Below are 16,404 nucleotides of genomic sequence, written 5' to 3' on the forward strand. Positions count from 1 at the left end.
ATATATTTATATAAATAAAAATTATTTTATAAAATTATTAAATAAAATAAAAAATTTAAAATAAAATATTTATATATAAAATTAAAGGTACAGTGGGGTTGGGGGGTCGGGTCAATTGGGAGGTGATTTTGAATGGAAAAAACGGGAAAGGAGGGAAGTGTTTTTTTTTTGAAAATTTGGGATTTGGTTCTGTCACGGAAAAAAACCCTTTGGAAGGGGAAGGGGGATCATAGGGTGGGGGGGGGGGGCGAAAATTTGGGACCCCTTAAAAAAATTTTTGGGGAAAAGCCCAGAACTTTAAATCTGGGAAAGAAAAAAAAGGGGGGGTTTTTTTTAGGGAAGGGGAATAGGGGTTTCCCAAAACAATTTTTGAAAGGGGTTGCGAGGGGGGGCTAGGGAAATTAGAGTTGTGCGCAGGAGGTTGGTGTGTGGTTATGAGTGTTTGAGGACAATGTGTGGTGTCGTGGTGGCTTTGATCGAGTTAGTAACGTATGGGTATGAGAGATGTGTGGAAATAATAACGTGCGTGGTTGTGAGTGAAGTAGAGGTTGGGTGGTTTGAATATGGTTTGGGTCTTAGGAGTGACATGAGTGAGGTAAGATTGAACCTAGTGGGTTTCGTTTGTGTCCGGAGGTGTGGGGTTCGAGGTGTAGAGGGAGTCACTAAGTGGTGGTGATAATGATGGTGTGGTATATTAAATAAGTTTTTGGGCTGAGAGGGGCCTGATTACTTGCTGGTGGGTGTGTGGAGGGCTTGGTTTTGTGGGTTGGGTTCGTTGGGGGTGTATGGGGGTGTCGGGCGGGCTGGGGTGGGTTGCTATGGCTGGGGTTGGGGGGGGGGGTTTACTGGGTTATTCGCTGTGTTGGGTGGGTTGTGGGGCGCGGGGGGGGTAGGGGGTAGGGGTCGGGGGTGGGGGGGGGGGGGGTGGGACTGGGCGGGCGGCGGGGGACGGGAAGGAGTCACGACGCATTTCGGCTGGGTGTATGACGTTTTGGTGTTTTTTTTTTTTTTTTTTTTCTGTGGTGTGCGTGTTGTGTGGTGTGTGTTTTGTAGGTGTCTCGTGTGGAGTGTGTGAGTGTGTGTGTTTGTGTGTGTGTGTGTGTTGGTGTATAGTGTCGTGTGTGGTGTGGGGTGTGTGTGTGTGTGTGTGTGTGTTTGTGTGAGTGTGTGTGTGTGTGGTGTGTGTGTGTGTGTGTGTGTGAATGTGTGTGTGTGTGTGTGGTGTCTTGTGAGAGTGTGGTAGTGTGTAGTGTGTGTGTGTAGTGGTGTCGAGTGGTGAGTGTGTGTGTGTGTGTGTGTTACGCCCCCCTGTATATATGTAAATATCTATTTCATATATGCATATTTATATATTTTTTTTTTTTTTTTTTGCTTTGTCGCTGTGTTCCCCGCGTTTGCGTGGGTAGCGCAAGGAAACAGACGAAAGAATCAAGAAATGGCCCAAAACCCCCCCCCTTAACACTGTTTTTCATACGTCCACCTCACGCAATTATACATACATTCACAGGGCTTTCCATGGTTTTCCACCAGACGCTTCACATCGCCTTGATCATTCCACTGCCAGCACGTAATCCCGGTTATACCACATAGCTCCAAATCACTCTATTCCTTGCCCTCCTTTCACCTTCCTGTATGTTCAGGCCCCGATCACACAAAATCTTTTTCACTCCATCTTTCCACCTCCAATTTGGTCTCCCTCTTCTCCTCGTTCCCTCCACCTCCGACACATATATTCTCTTGGTCAATCTTTCCTCACTCATTCTCTCCATGTGCCCGAACCATTTCAAAACACCCTCTTCTGCTCTCTCAACCACGCTCTTTTTATTTCCACACATCTCTCTTACCCTTACGTTATATATATATATATATATATATATATATATATATATATATATATATATATATATATATATATATATATATATATATATATATATATGTGTGTGTGTGTGTGTGTGTACGCATGTGTGCGCATATGTACACATATGTGTACTGAATCGGTGTCTTTCTTCATGTTTCCTGGCGCTACCTCGCTAACGCGGGAAATGTCGATTCTAGTACGATAATGACAATGATATTTATATATAACCTATGGCAGAGAAAGGCCTTAGGACAGAGGTGAATGGAGGAGTGATGGCCAAGCCGAGCAGCACGGCAGATAAGGCCATATCTGATAACTTCAGCCGCAAGCCTTATCTTCGCCAGGGAGGTAACGCAAGCTAGTCAAAGGCCTTTTGTGATAACGTACATCAGTTGTTATACTGTTCATCAGCTGACCGGTTCTATTTCGTGCCAAGTTTTCTCCAGATCCACCTTCTTAAACCTCCAAGTAAGAGACGCCTTATTTACCTTAATACTCTGTAATAGACAATGAGTGCCGGCAAAACAGCTCAAAATTTCGTCCTTTCCTTATTTTTGCGCTTAAATTCTATCCTAATAAGTGTTATATCTGATCTACAGTATTTGTCCACTAGAAATGGAGTTCTTGGTAAGATTCGTGATGAAGTGTACAGTAATGTTCAGCATGGTAAAGAATTTTGCGTCTTCTTGTTATTTCTTACTTGCAGTGGTGATAAATGTACTGTGTTAACAAGTTTAATGTTCGTCGTAATAATAACTTACAGATGTGGATGTGCTAGTAAAGAAGCTTGAAGAAATAGTGGATGTGTTGAGTTGTTGGTGAAAACTCAGATGCGCGAGAAAAGCATGACGTGGAGTGTTTATGACCGCAAGATTATAAACAAGTAACAGCTGATAGTGTAAGGTACAAAACAGTGAACTGACACTGTGACTTGAGAGAAGATAAGATGTGACACAGGGTCTAGGATGAACCTTAGGAAAATGTGTGGAACAGGCGGAAGGTGAGTTATAAACTGATAGCGAGTGTGAAGAGCAAGACAACGTGAGGTGCTAAGCTATAGACGTTAAGGATGAAAAATAATGAACGAAAGACGTGTAATGAAAATGAGACGAGAGAGAGGAACACGGCAGGTGACTCATAACGGGTCATGAGAGAGCTATGGTTCAGAGAGCTAGTGAGGCGGTATGACTCGCGCACAGGAAGAAATTCTGATGTTAAGTTTAAGCAGATACCGAGGGTACCCAAGGAAGGTGCGGTCCTCGACGACCCAAGGAAAAGTAAAGACGAAAAGATAAAGCGAAATTTAAGAGTTAAAATGGGGCGAGCACACGCGAGGATTAAGACAAGCACTACCACGGGAGGATGGGTGAGACAGGTGCTCCCACGGGATGATGGGTGAAAGACATGCTACCAAGGAAGGATAGGTGAAGCAGGTGCTCCCACGGAAGGATAGGTAAGACAGGTGCTACCACGGGATGATGGGTGAGACAAGCGCTATCACGGGAGGACAGGTGAGACAAGTGCTACCAAGGGAGGATAGATGAGATAGGTGCTACCACAGTAGAATGGGTGAGACAAGAAATACCACAGAGAATATGTGAGACAAGCACTACCACAGGATGATGGGTGAGGCAGATACTACCAAGGAAGGATGGGTGAGACAGGTGCTACCACGGAAGGATGGGTGAGACAGGTGCTACCACGGAAGGATGGGTGAGACAGGTGCTACCACGGTAGGGTGAGTGTGGCAGGTGCTATCACGGGAGGATGGGTGAGACAGTTGCTACCACGGGAGGATGTGTGAGAAAGGTGCTACCACGGAAGGATGGGTGAGTCAGGTGCTACCACAGGAGGATGGGTGAGACAAGCACTACCATGGGAGGATGGGTGAGACAGGTAATATCATGGGAGGATGGGTGAGACAAGCACAACCACTGGATGATGGATGAGATAAGCACTACCACGGGAAGGTGGATGAGGGAGGTGCTACCACGGGAGGATGGGTGAGACAGGTGCTACCACGGGAGAATGGATGACACAGGTGCTACAAAGGAAGGATGGGTGAGACAAGCACAACCATTGGATGATGGGTGAGACAAGCACTACCACGAGAGAATGGGTGAGACAGGTGCTACCAGGGAAGGATGGATCAGACAAGCACTACCACGGGAGGATGGGTGAGGCAGGTGATACCACGGGAGGATGGGTGAGACATTTGATACCACGGACGGATAGATGAGACAGGTGCTACCACGGGAGGATGGGTGAGACAGGTGCTACCACGGGAGGATAGGTGAGACAGGTGCTACCAAGGGAGGATGGGTGCGGCAGGTATTACCATGGGAGGATGGGTGTGGCAGGTACTACGAACGGAGGATGGGTGAGACAGGTTCTACCACGGGAGACTGGGTGAGACAAGCACTACCATGGGAGGATGGGTGAGACAGGTAATACCACGGTAGGATGTTTGATACAAGCACTACCACGGGAGGATGGGTGAGACAAGCACTACCATGGGAGGATGGGTGAGACAGGTAATATCATGGGAGGATGGGTGAGACAAGCACTACCATGGGAGGATAGGTGAGACAGGTGCTACCACGGGAGGATGGGTGAGACAAATGCTAACACGGGAGGATGGGTGAGAAAGGTGCTACCACTGGATGATGGGCGAGTCCAGCACTACCACGGGAGGATGGATGAGACAGGTTCTACTACGAGAGGATGGGTAAGGCAGGTGCTACCACGGAGGATGGGTGAGAAAAGCACTACGACGGGAGTATGGGTGAGACAGGTGCTAACCCAGGAGAAAGGGTGAGATAGGTGTTTCCACAGAAGGATGGGTGAGACAGGTGCTACCACGGTAGGATGGGTGAGAGCTACCACGGGAGGATAAGTGGGACAGGTGCTACAAAGCAAGGATAGGTGAGACAAGCACTAACACAGGTGGGTGGGTGAGACAAGCACTACCACGGGAGGATGGGTGGGTGAGATAGGTGCTACCAAGGGAGGATGGGTGCGGCAGGTATTACCACGGGAGGATGGGTGTGGCAGGTACTACCAACGGAGGATGGGTGAGACAGGATCTACCATGGGAGGATGGGTGAGACAGGTAATACCACGGTAGGATGTTTGATACAAGCACTACCACGGGAGGATGGGTGAGGCAGGTGCTACCACGGGAGGATGGGTGAGACAAGTGCTACCACAGAAGAAAAGGTGAGACAGGTTTTACCACGGGAGAATGGGTGAGACAAGCACTACCACGGGAGGATGGGTAAGACAAGCATTACCAGTGAAGGATGGGTGAAGCAGGTGTTACCACGGGAGGATGGGTGAGGCAAGTGCTACCATGGGAGGATGATTGAGACAGGTGCTTCCACGGGGGGATGGGTGAGACAGATGCTACCACGGGACGATGGGTGACACAGGTGCTATCACGAGAGGATGGTTGAGACAGGTGCTACCGCGGTAGGATGGGTGAGACAGGTGCTACAACGCGAGGATGGGTGACACAAGCACTACCACGGGAGGATGGGTGAGACAGGTGCTACAACGCGAGGATGGGTGACACAAGCACTACCACGGGAGGATGGGTGAGACAAGCACTACCACGGGAAAATGGTTGAGGCTATTGCTACCACGGAAGGATGGGTGAGAGAGGTGCTACCATTGGAGGATGGGTGAGACAAGTGCTACCACGGGATGATGGGTGAGACAAGCACTACCACGGGAGGATGGGTGAGAAAGGTGCTACCACGGAAGGATGGGTGAGACATGCACTGCCACGGGAGGATGGGTGAGAAAGGTGCTACCACGGGAGAATGGGTGAGGCAGGTGCTACCACGGAACAATGGGTGAGACGGATGCTACGACGGGAGGATGGGTGAGACGAGCACTACCATGGGAGGATGGGTGAGACAGGTAATACCACGGAAGGATGGGTGAGACAAGCACTACCACGGGAGGATGGGTGAGACAAGCACTACCACGGGAGGATGGGTGAGACAAGCACTACCACGGGAGGATGGGTGAGACAAGCACTACCACGGGAGGATGGGTAAGACAAGCATTCCCAGTGAAGGATGTTTGAGGCAGGTGCTACCACGGGAGAAACGGTGAGACAGGGGCTTCCACGGGAGGATGGGTAAGACAGGTGATACAATGGGAGGATTCGTGAAACAGATGCTACAAAGGAAGGATGGGTGAGACAAGTACTACCACGGGAGGATGGGTGAGACAAGTACTACCACGGGAGGATGGATGAGACAAGCACTACCACGGAAGGATGAGTGAGGCAGGTGCTACCACGGGATGATGGTTGAGACAAGGACTACCACGGGAGGAAGGGTGAAACAAGCACTACCACGAGAGGATAGGTGAGACAGGTGTTACCAATGGAGGATGGGTGAGACAGGTCCTACCAAGGGAGAATGGATGAGGCAGGTGCTACCATGGAACTGTGGGTGAGACAAGCACTGCCACGGGAAGATGGGTGAGGCAGGTGCTACCACGGGGCGATGGGTGAGACAAGAACTACCACGGGAGGATGGGTGAGACATGCACTACCACGGGAGGATGTGTGAGACAAGCACTACCATGGGAGGATGGGTTAGACGGGTGGTACAAAGGGGGGATGGGTGAGACAAGCACTAACACGGGAGGATGGGTGTGGCAGATGCTACAACGGGATGCTGGATGATACAGGTGCTACCACGAGAGGATGGGTAAGACAGGTGTTACTGCCTGAGGATGAGTGAGACAAATGCTACAGTGGGATGATAGGTGAAACAAGCACTACCACGGGAGGATGGGTGGCAGATGCTACAACGGGATGATGGATGATACAGGTGCTAACACGAGAGGATGGGTAAGACAGGTGTTACTACCTGAGGATGGGTGAGACATGCACTACCACGGGAGGATGCGTGTGGTAGGTGCTACCGCGGGAGGATAGGTAAGACAAACACTACCACGGGAGGACGGGTGAGACAAGCACTAGCAGGAGAGGATGGGTGAGACAGGTGCTACCAGGGGATGTTGGGTGAGACAGTTGCTACCACGGAAGGATCTGTGAGATAGGTCCTACGACGGGAAGATGGGTGAGACACGTAATATCACGGGAGGATGGCTGAGACATGCAATACCACGGGAGGATGGGTGAGACAAGCACTACCATGGGAGGATGGGTGAGATAAGCACTACCACGGGAGGATGGGTGAGACAAGCACTAACACGGAAGGATGGGTGAGACAGGTGCTACCACGGGAGAATCGGTGAGGCAGGTGTTACCACGGGAGGATGGGTGAGACATGCCCTACAACGGGAGGATGGGTGAAACAGGTGCTACAACGAGAGGATGGGTGAGACAAGCACTACCAGGAGAGGATGGGTGAGACAGGTTTTACCACGTCTGGATGGGTGAGACAGGTGCTACCACGGGAGAATGGGTGAGGTAGGTACTACCACGGAAAGATGGATGAGACAAGCACTACCACGGAAGGATGGGTGAGGCAGGTGCTACCACGGGGCGATGGGTGAGACAAGCACTACCACGGGAGGATGGGTGAGACAAACACTACCACGGGAGGATGTGTGAGACAGGTGCTACCACTGTAGGATGGGTGACATGTGCTACCATGGAAGGATGAGTATAACAGGTGCTACCACGGGATGATGGGTGAGACAAACACTGCCACCGTGGGATTGGTGACACAGGTGTTACTACGGAAGAATGGGTGAAGCAGGTGCTACCACAGAAGGATGGGTGAGACACGCACCACCACGGGAGGACGTGTGAGACTAGTGGTACCACGGGAGGATGAGTGAGGCAAGCACTACCAAGGGAGGATGTGTGAAGCTGGTAATACCACGGGATGATGGATGAGACAGGTGTTACCACGAGAGGATGGGTGAGGCAGGTTATTACCACAGGAGGATGGGTGTGGCAGGTGCTACCACGGTAGAATCGGTGAGGCAGGTGCTACCACGGGAGGATGATTGAGACAAGTACTACCACGGGAGGATGGATGAGACAAGTACTACCACGGTAGAATCGGTGAGACAAGTACTACCACGGGGGGATGATTGAGGCAAGTACTACCACGGTAGAATCGGTGAGACAAGTACTACCACGGGGGGATGATTGAGGCAAGTACTACCACGGGAGGATGGATGAGACAAGTACTACCACGGTAGAATCGGTGAGACAAGTACTACCACGGGGGGATGATTGAGGCAAGTACTACCACGGGAGGATGGATGAGACAAGCATTACCAGGGAAGGATGGTTGAGGCAGGTGCTACTACGAGAGGATGGGTGAGACAGGTGCCACAACGAGAGGATGAGTGAGACAAGCACTACCACGGGAGGATGGGTGAGACAAGCACTACCACGAAAGGATGGGTGAGGCAGGTGCAACCACGGGATAATGGGTGAGAAAAACATTAACACGGGAGGATGGGTGAGACAAGCACTACCACGAGAGGATGGGTGAGACAGGTTTTACCACATCTGAATGGATGAGGGAGGTGCTACCACGGGAGAATGGGTAAGGCAGTTGCTACCACGGAAAGATGGGTGAGATAAGCACTACTAGGGGAGGATAGGTGAGGCAGGTGCTACCACGGGGCGATGGGCGAGACAAGAACTACCATGGGAGGATGGGTAAGATAAACACTACCATGGGAGGATGGGTGAAACAGGTGTTACCACTGCAGGACGGGTGAGACATGTGCTACCATAGGAGAATTCGTGTAACAGATGCTACCACGGGATGATGGGTGAGACAAGCACTACCACGGGAGGATGGGTGAGAGAAGCACTACCACAGGAGGATGGGTTAGACAGGTGCTAAAATGGGAGGATGGGTGAGAAAAACACTACCACGGGAGGATAGATTAGACAGGTGCTAAAAAGGGAGGATGGGTGAGACAAGCACTTCCGGGTGAGGATGGATGAGGCAGGTGCTACCACGGGAGGATGGGTGAGACAGTTGCTACAACGGGAGGATGGGTGAAACAGGTGCTACCACGGGAGGATGGGTGAGACAGGTAATACAACAGGAGGATGGGTGAGACAAGCACTCCCACGGAGGATCGTTGAGGCAGGTGCTACCACGGTAGGATGAGTGAGACAAGTATTACCACTGAAAGAAGGGTGAGACAGGTTCTATCACGTGAGAATGGGTGAGACAAGCACTACCACGAGAGGATGGGTGAGACAAGCACTACCACGAGAGGATGGGTGAGACAAGCACTACCACAAGAGGATGGGTGAGACAAGCACTACCACAAGAGGATGGGTGAGACAAGCACTACCACAAGAGGATGGGTGAGACAAGCACTACCACAAGAGGATGGGTGAGACAAGCACTACCACAAGAGGATGGGTGAGGCAGGTGCAACCACGGGATGATTGGTGAGAACAGCACTACCACAGGAGGATGGGTGAGACAAGCACTACCAGGGAAGGATGGGTGAGGCTGGTGCTACTACGGGAGAAACGGTGAGAAAGATGCTACCACAGGACGATGTGTGAGACAGGCGCTCGAACGGGGGCATGGATGAAACAAGCACTACCACGGGAGGATGGGTGAGAAGAGAACTACTTCGGGATGATGTAAGAGACAAGCACTACCATGGGAGGATGGGAGAGACAAGCAATACCACGAGATTATGGGTAAGGCAGGTGCTACCAAGGGAGGATGGGTGACACAGGTGCTACCAAGGGAAGATGGGTGAGACAGGTGGCACCATGGGATGATGTGTGAGACAAGCACTACCACGAGAGGATGGGTGAGACAGGTGCTACCACGGGATGATGGGTGAGACAGGTGTTACTGCCTGAGGATGATGGTTGAGACAGGTGTTACTACCTGAGGATGGGTGAGAAAGATGCTACCAAGGGAAGATGGGTGACACAGGTGTTACCAAGAGAGAATGGGTGAGACAGGTGGCACCATGGGATGATGGGTGAAACAAGCACTACCACGAGAGGATGGGTGAGACAGGTGCTCCCACGGAAGGATGGGTGAGACTTGCACTAACACGGGAGGATGGGTGGTACAGATGCTACCACGGAAGGATGAGTGAGGCAAACACTACCGCGGGAGGATGAGTGAGGCAGGTACTACCACGGGAGTCTGGGTGAGACAGGTACTACCACGGGAGTCTGGGTGAGACAGGTGCTACCACGGGATGGTGGGTGAGACAAGCACTGCCACGGAAGGATGGGTAAAACAAGTACTACCACGGAAGGAAGGGTGAGACAGGTTCTACCACGAAATGATGGGTGAGACAAGCACTACCAGGGAAGGATGGGTGAGGCAGGTGATACCACGGAAGAAATGGTGAGGCAGGTGTTACCACGGGAGAAACGGTGAGGCAATTGCTATCACGGGAGGATGGGTGAGACAGTTCCTACAACGGGAGGATGGGTGAAACAGGTGCTACCACGGGAGGATGGGTGAGACAGGTAATACAACGGGAGGATGGGTAAGACAAGCACTCCCACGGGAGGATGGTTGAGGCAGGTGCTACCACGGGATGATGGATGAGAACAGCACTACCACAGAGGATGGGTGAGACAAGCACTACCAGGAAAGGATGGGTGAGGCTGGTGCTACTACGGGAGAAACGGTTAAAAAAGGTGCTACCACAGGACGATAGGTGAGACAGGTGCTTGAACGGGAGCATGGATGAAACAATCACTAACACGGGAGGATGGGTAAGACAGGTGATAACACGGAAGGGTGGGTGAGACAGGTGCTACCAGTGGATGATGGATGAGAAAAGAACTACTACGGGATGATCGGAGAGACAAGCACTACCACGGGAATATGGGTGAGGCAAGTGCTACCATGGGAGGATGGGTGACACAAGTGCTACCACGGAAAGATGGGTGAGACAGGTGCTACCGTGTTAGGATGGGTGAGACAGGTGCTACTTCAGAAGAATGGGTGAGGCAATTGCTACAACGGAAGGATGATTGAGACAAGCACTACCACGGGAGGATGGATGAGACAAGAATTACTACGGCAGGATGGGTGAGACAAGCTCTAAAACGGGAGGATGGGTGAGACAGGTGCTACCAAGGGAAGATGGGTAACACAGGTGCTACCAAGGGAAGATGGGTGAGACAGGTGGCACCACGGGATGATGGGTGAGACAAGCACTACCACAAGAGGATGGGTGAGAGAGGTGCTACCACGGGAGAATGGGTGAGACGGATGCTCCCACGGAAGGACGGGTGAGACTTGCACTACCGTGGGAGGATGTCTGAGGCAGGTACTACCACGGGAGTCTGGGTGAGACAGGTGTTACCACGGTATGATGGGTGAGACAGGTGTTACTACCTGAAGATGATGGGTGAAACAGGTGTTACTACCTGTGGATGGGTGAGACAGATGCTACCAAGGGATGATGGGTGAGACAAGCATTACCACGGGAGGACAGATATAACAAGTACTACCACGGAAGGAAGGGTGAGACAGGTTCTGCCACGGAAAGATGGGTGAGACAAGCACTACCAGGGAAGGATGGGTGAGACAGGTGATACCACGGGAAAAACGATGCGGCAGGTGCTACCACGGGAGGATGGGTGAGAAAGGTGCTAGAACGGGAGGATGGGTGAGACAGGTGCAACCACAGGACGATGGGTGAGGCAAATGCTACCAATGGATGATGGGTGATACAAGAACTACCACGGGAGGATGAGGGAGACAAGCACTACCACGGAAAGATGGGAGAGACAAGCACTACTACAGGAATATGGGTGAGGCAGGTGCTCCCAAGTGAGAATGGGTGAGACAAGTGCTACCACGGGAAGATGGATGAGTCAGGTGCTACCACGGTAGGATGGTTGAGACAGGAGCTACCATGGGAGAATGGGTGAGGCAGGTGCTATTACGGAAGGATAGTTGAGACCAGCACTACCACGGGAGGATGGGTGAGTCAGGTCCTACCGCGGGAGGATGGGTGAGACAAAGCATTACTACGGGAGGATAGGTGAGACAAGCACTAACACGGGAGAATAGGTGAGACAAGTATTACCAGGGGAGAATGGGTGAGGCAGGTACTACCATGGGAGAAACGGTGAGGCAGGTGCTACCACGGGAGGATGGGTGAGACAGTTTCTACAACGAGAGGTTGGGTGAAAGAGGTGCTACAACGGGAGGATGGGTGAGACAAGCACTACTACGGGAGGATGGGTGAGACAAGTGCTAGAACTTGAGCATAGGTGAAATAAGCACTACCACAGGAGGATGGGTGAGACAAGCACTACCACGGGATAATGGTTGTGATAGATGCTACCACAGGAGGATGGGTGAGACAGATGCTACCACAGAAGGATGGGTGAGACAGGTGCTACCACGGTAGGATGGGTGAGACATGTACTACCACGGGAAGATGGGTGAGACAGGTGCTACCACGGTAGGATGGGTGAGACATGTACTACCACGGGAGGATGGGTGAGGCAGGTGCTACCGCGGGAGGATGGGTGCGAGAAGCATTACTACGGCAGGATGGGTGAGACAAGCACAAACACGGGAGGATGGATGAGACAAGCATTACCAGGGAAGGATGGGTGAGAAAAGTGCTACCACGGGAGAAACGGTGAGGAAGGTGCTACCACGGGAGGACGGGTGAGACAGTTGCTACAAAGGGAGGATGGGTGAAACAGGTGCAACAACGGGAGGATGGGGGAGCCAAGCACTACCACGGGAGGGTGGGAAGGACAAGCACTACCACGGGAGGATGGTTGAGACATTAACTACCACGAGAAGATGGTTGACACAGGTGTTACCACGGGAGGATGGGTGAAACAGGTGCTACCACGGGAGAGTGGGTGAGGCAGGTGCTACCACGGAAGGATCGGTGAGACAAGCACTACCACGAGAGGCAGGTGCTACCACAGGGCGATCAGTGAGACAAGTACTACTACGGGATGATAAGTGAGACAAGCACTTCCACGGGAGGAAGGGTGAAACAGGTGCTACCACGGGATGAGGGTGAGACAGGTGCTACCACGGGAAGATGAGTGAAACAGGTGCTACCACGAGATGATGGGTGAGACAAGCACTACCACGGGAAGATGGGTGAGACAGGTGCTACCACGAGATGATGGGTGAGACAAGCACTACCGCGGGAGGATGGGTGAGACAGGTGCTACCACAAGAGAATGGGTGAGGCAGGTGCTACCAAGGGAGGAAGGGTGATACAGATGTTTCCACGGGATGATGGGTGAGACAAGCACTACCACGGGAGGATGTGTGAGACAAGTATTACCACGGAATGATGGGTGAAACAGGTGCTACCACGGGATGATGTATGAGAGGAGTGCTACCACGGAAGGATAGGTGAGACAGGTGCTACCACGGGAAGATAGATGAGACAGGTGCTACCACGGGAGAATGGGTGAAGTAGGTGCTACCACGAGGGATGGCTGACACAAGCGCAACCAAGGGAGGATGGATGAGGCAGGTGCTACCGCTGGAGGATGGGTAAGACAAGCACTACCACGGGAGGATGGGTGAGACAGCCTTTAACACGGGAGGTTGGGTGAGACAGGTGCTAAAACGGGAGGATGAGGGAGACAGGTGTTACCACGGGATGATGGGAGAGATAAGCACTACCACGGGAGGATGGATGAGAAAGGTGCTACCACGGGAGATTGGGTGAGGCAGGTGCTACAACGGAAGGATGTCTGAGACAGGGAGGATGGGTGAAACAGGTGCTGCCATGGATGGATGAGTGAGGCAAGTACTACCATGGGAGGATGGGTGAGGAAGGTACTACCACAGGAGGTTGGGTGAGACACTTGCTACCACGGGAGGATGGGATGAGGCAGGTACTACCACAGGATGATGGGTGAGACAGGTGCTACGACGGAAGGATTGGTGAGACAAGCACTACCATGGGAGGATGGATGAAACAAGTAATTCCACTGAAGGATGGGTGAGAAAAGCATTACCACGGGAGGATGGGTGAGGCAGGTGTTACCGCTGGAGGATGGGTGAAACAGGTGTTGCCATGGAAGGATGGGTGAGACAAGCACTACCACGGGAGGATGGGTGAGACAGGTGCTATCACTGGAGGATGGGTGAGATAACCTTTAACACGAGAGGTTGGGTGAGACAGGTGCTGCCACGGAAGGATGGGTGAGACAGGTGCTACCGCGGGAGAATGGGTGAGACAAGCACTACCACGGGAGGATGGGTGAGACAGGTGCTACCACGGGATGTTGCGTGAGACAAGCACTACCACGGGAGGATGGGTGAGACAGGTGCTACCACGGGAGGATGGGTGAGACAGGTGTTAAAAAGGGAGAATGGGTGAGACAAGCACTACCACGGTAGGATGGGTAAAACAAGCACTACCACGGTAGGATGGGTAAAACAGGTGCTACCACGTGAGAATGGGTGAGGTAGGTGCTACCACGAAAGGATGAGTGAGACAAGCACTACCACGGGGGGATGGGTGAGAGGTGCTAAAAAGGGAGAATGGGAGAGACAAACACTACCACGGGAGGATGGGTGAAGCAGGTGCTACCACGGGAGGATGGGTGAGACAGGTGCTATCACGGGAGGATGGGTGAGACAGGTGTTACTACGGGAGAATGGATGAGACAGATGCTACCACGGATGTAGGGTGAAACAAGCACTACGACGGGAGGATGTGTAAAACAGGCATTACCACGCAAGGTAGGGTAAGAGGTTCTACCAGGGAAAGATGGGTGAGAAAAGCACTAACAGGGAAAAATGGGGGAGGCAGGTGCTACGACGGGAGGATGGGTGAGAGAAGCACTACCACTGGAGGATGGATGACACAGATGATTCCACGGGAGAATGGGTGAGACAGATGCTACGACGGAAGGATGGGTGAGAGAAGCACTACCACTGGAGGATGGGTGAGACAGCTTCTACCATGAGAAAATGGGTGAGACTAGCATTACCACGGTAGGATGGATGAGACAAGCATTACCAGGGAAGGATGGGTAAGGCAGGTGCTAGCATAGGAGAAACGTTGAGGCAGGTACTACCACGGGAGGATGGGTGAGACAGGTGTTACAACGGGAGAGTGGGTGAAACAGGTCCTACAACTGGAGGATGGGTGAGACAAGCACTACCACGGGAATAATGGGTGAGACAAGAAATACCACAGGAGGATGGATGATACAAAACACTAGCAAAAGAGGATGGGTGACACAGAGCACCATTGTGAGACGAAGGGTATTCGAGTACTTAGTATTCGAATAGTTGTTTCCTATTAGCCAGGCCCAGAACCTAGCGGTTAGCATGCCTGCCTCTTGCACAGGGGTCCCGGGTTCGATCCTGGCTGTTGGAGGTTTGTATGTTCTATGAAGGTGCGCGTTCATATGCACTTTATTCGGTATATATATATATATATATATATATATATATATATATATATATATATATATATATATGTATACATTGAGATGTATACGTATGTATATTTGCGTGTGTGGACGTGTATGTATATAAATGTGTATGGGGGTGGGTTGGGCCATTTCTCTCGTCTGTTTCCTTGCGCTACCTCGCAAACGCAGGAGACAGCGACAAAGCAAAATAAATAAATAAATATAATTATATTCATATATATATATATATATATATATATATATATATATATATATATATATATATATATATATATATATATATATATTTTTTTTTTCATACTATTCACCATTTCCCGCGATAGCGAGGTAGCGTTAAGAACAGAGGACTGGGCCTTTTTTGGAATATCCTCACCTGGCCCCCTCTGTTCCTTCTTTTGGAAAATTAGAAAAAAAAAAAAAAAGAGAGAGAGGGGAGGATTTCCAGCCCCCCGCTCCCTCCCCTTTTAGTCGCCCTCTACGACACGCAGGGAATACGTGGGATGTATTCTTAATCCCCTATCCCCAGGGATAATATATATATATATATATATATATATATATATATATATATATATATATATATATATATATATATATATATATATATATATATATATATATATATATATATATATATATATATATATATATATATATATATATATATATATATATATATATATATATACATATATATATATACATACATATATAAATAAATACATATGAATAAATATACATATAAATATATATATAAATAAATAAATATAATTATATTCATATATATATATATATATATATATATATATATATGAATGGAGAAAAACTGGAGGAAGTGAAGTGTTTTAGATATCTGGGAGTGGATCTGTCAGCGGATGGAACCATGGAAGCGGAAGTGGATCATAGGGTGGGGGAGGGGGCGAAAATTTTGGGAGCCTTGAAAAATGTGTGGAAGTCGAGAACATTATCTCGGAAAGCAAAAATGGGTATGTTTGAAGGAATAGTGGTTCCAACAATGTTGTATGGTTGCGAGGCGTGGGCTATGGATAGAGTTGTGCGCAGGAGGATGGATGTGCTGGAAATGAGATGTTTGAGGACAATGTGTGGTGTGAGGTGGTTTGATCGAGTAAGTAACGTA

General features: G+C 50.4%; 1 protein-coding gene across 1 annotated transcript in view; it reads left to right on the forward strand.

Moving 5' to 3' along the window:
- The first annotated feature begins 2,204 nt into the window (after positions 1-2,204).
- The window catches only part of LOC139755478 (uncharacterized), a 96,081-nt gene continuing 81,881 nt past the window's right edge, over positions 2,205-16,404 (forward strand). The window contains exon 1 of the mRNA XM_071673816.1: positions 2,205-2,329. The gene's annotated coding sequence lies outside the window, so the exon portion shown is untranslated. The remainder of the gene's footprint in view (positions 2,330-16,404) is intronic.

The sequence above is a fragment of the Panulirus ornatus genome, chromosome 19 (genome assembly GCF_036320965.1).
Source record: "Panulirus ornatus isolate Po-2019 chromosome 19, ASM3632096v1, whole genome shotgun sequence".
NCBI lineage: Eukaryota > Metazoa > Arthropoda > Malacostraca > Decapoda > Palinuridae > Panulirus > Panulirus ornatus.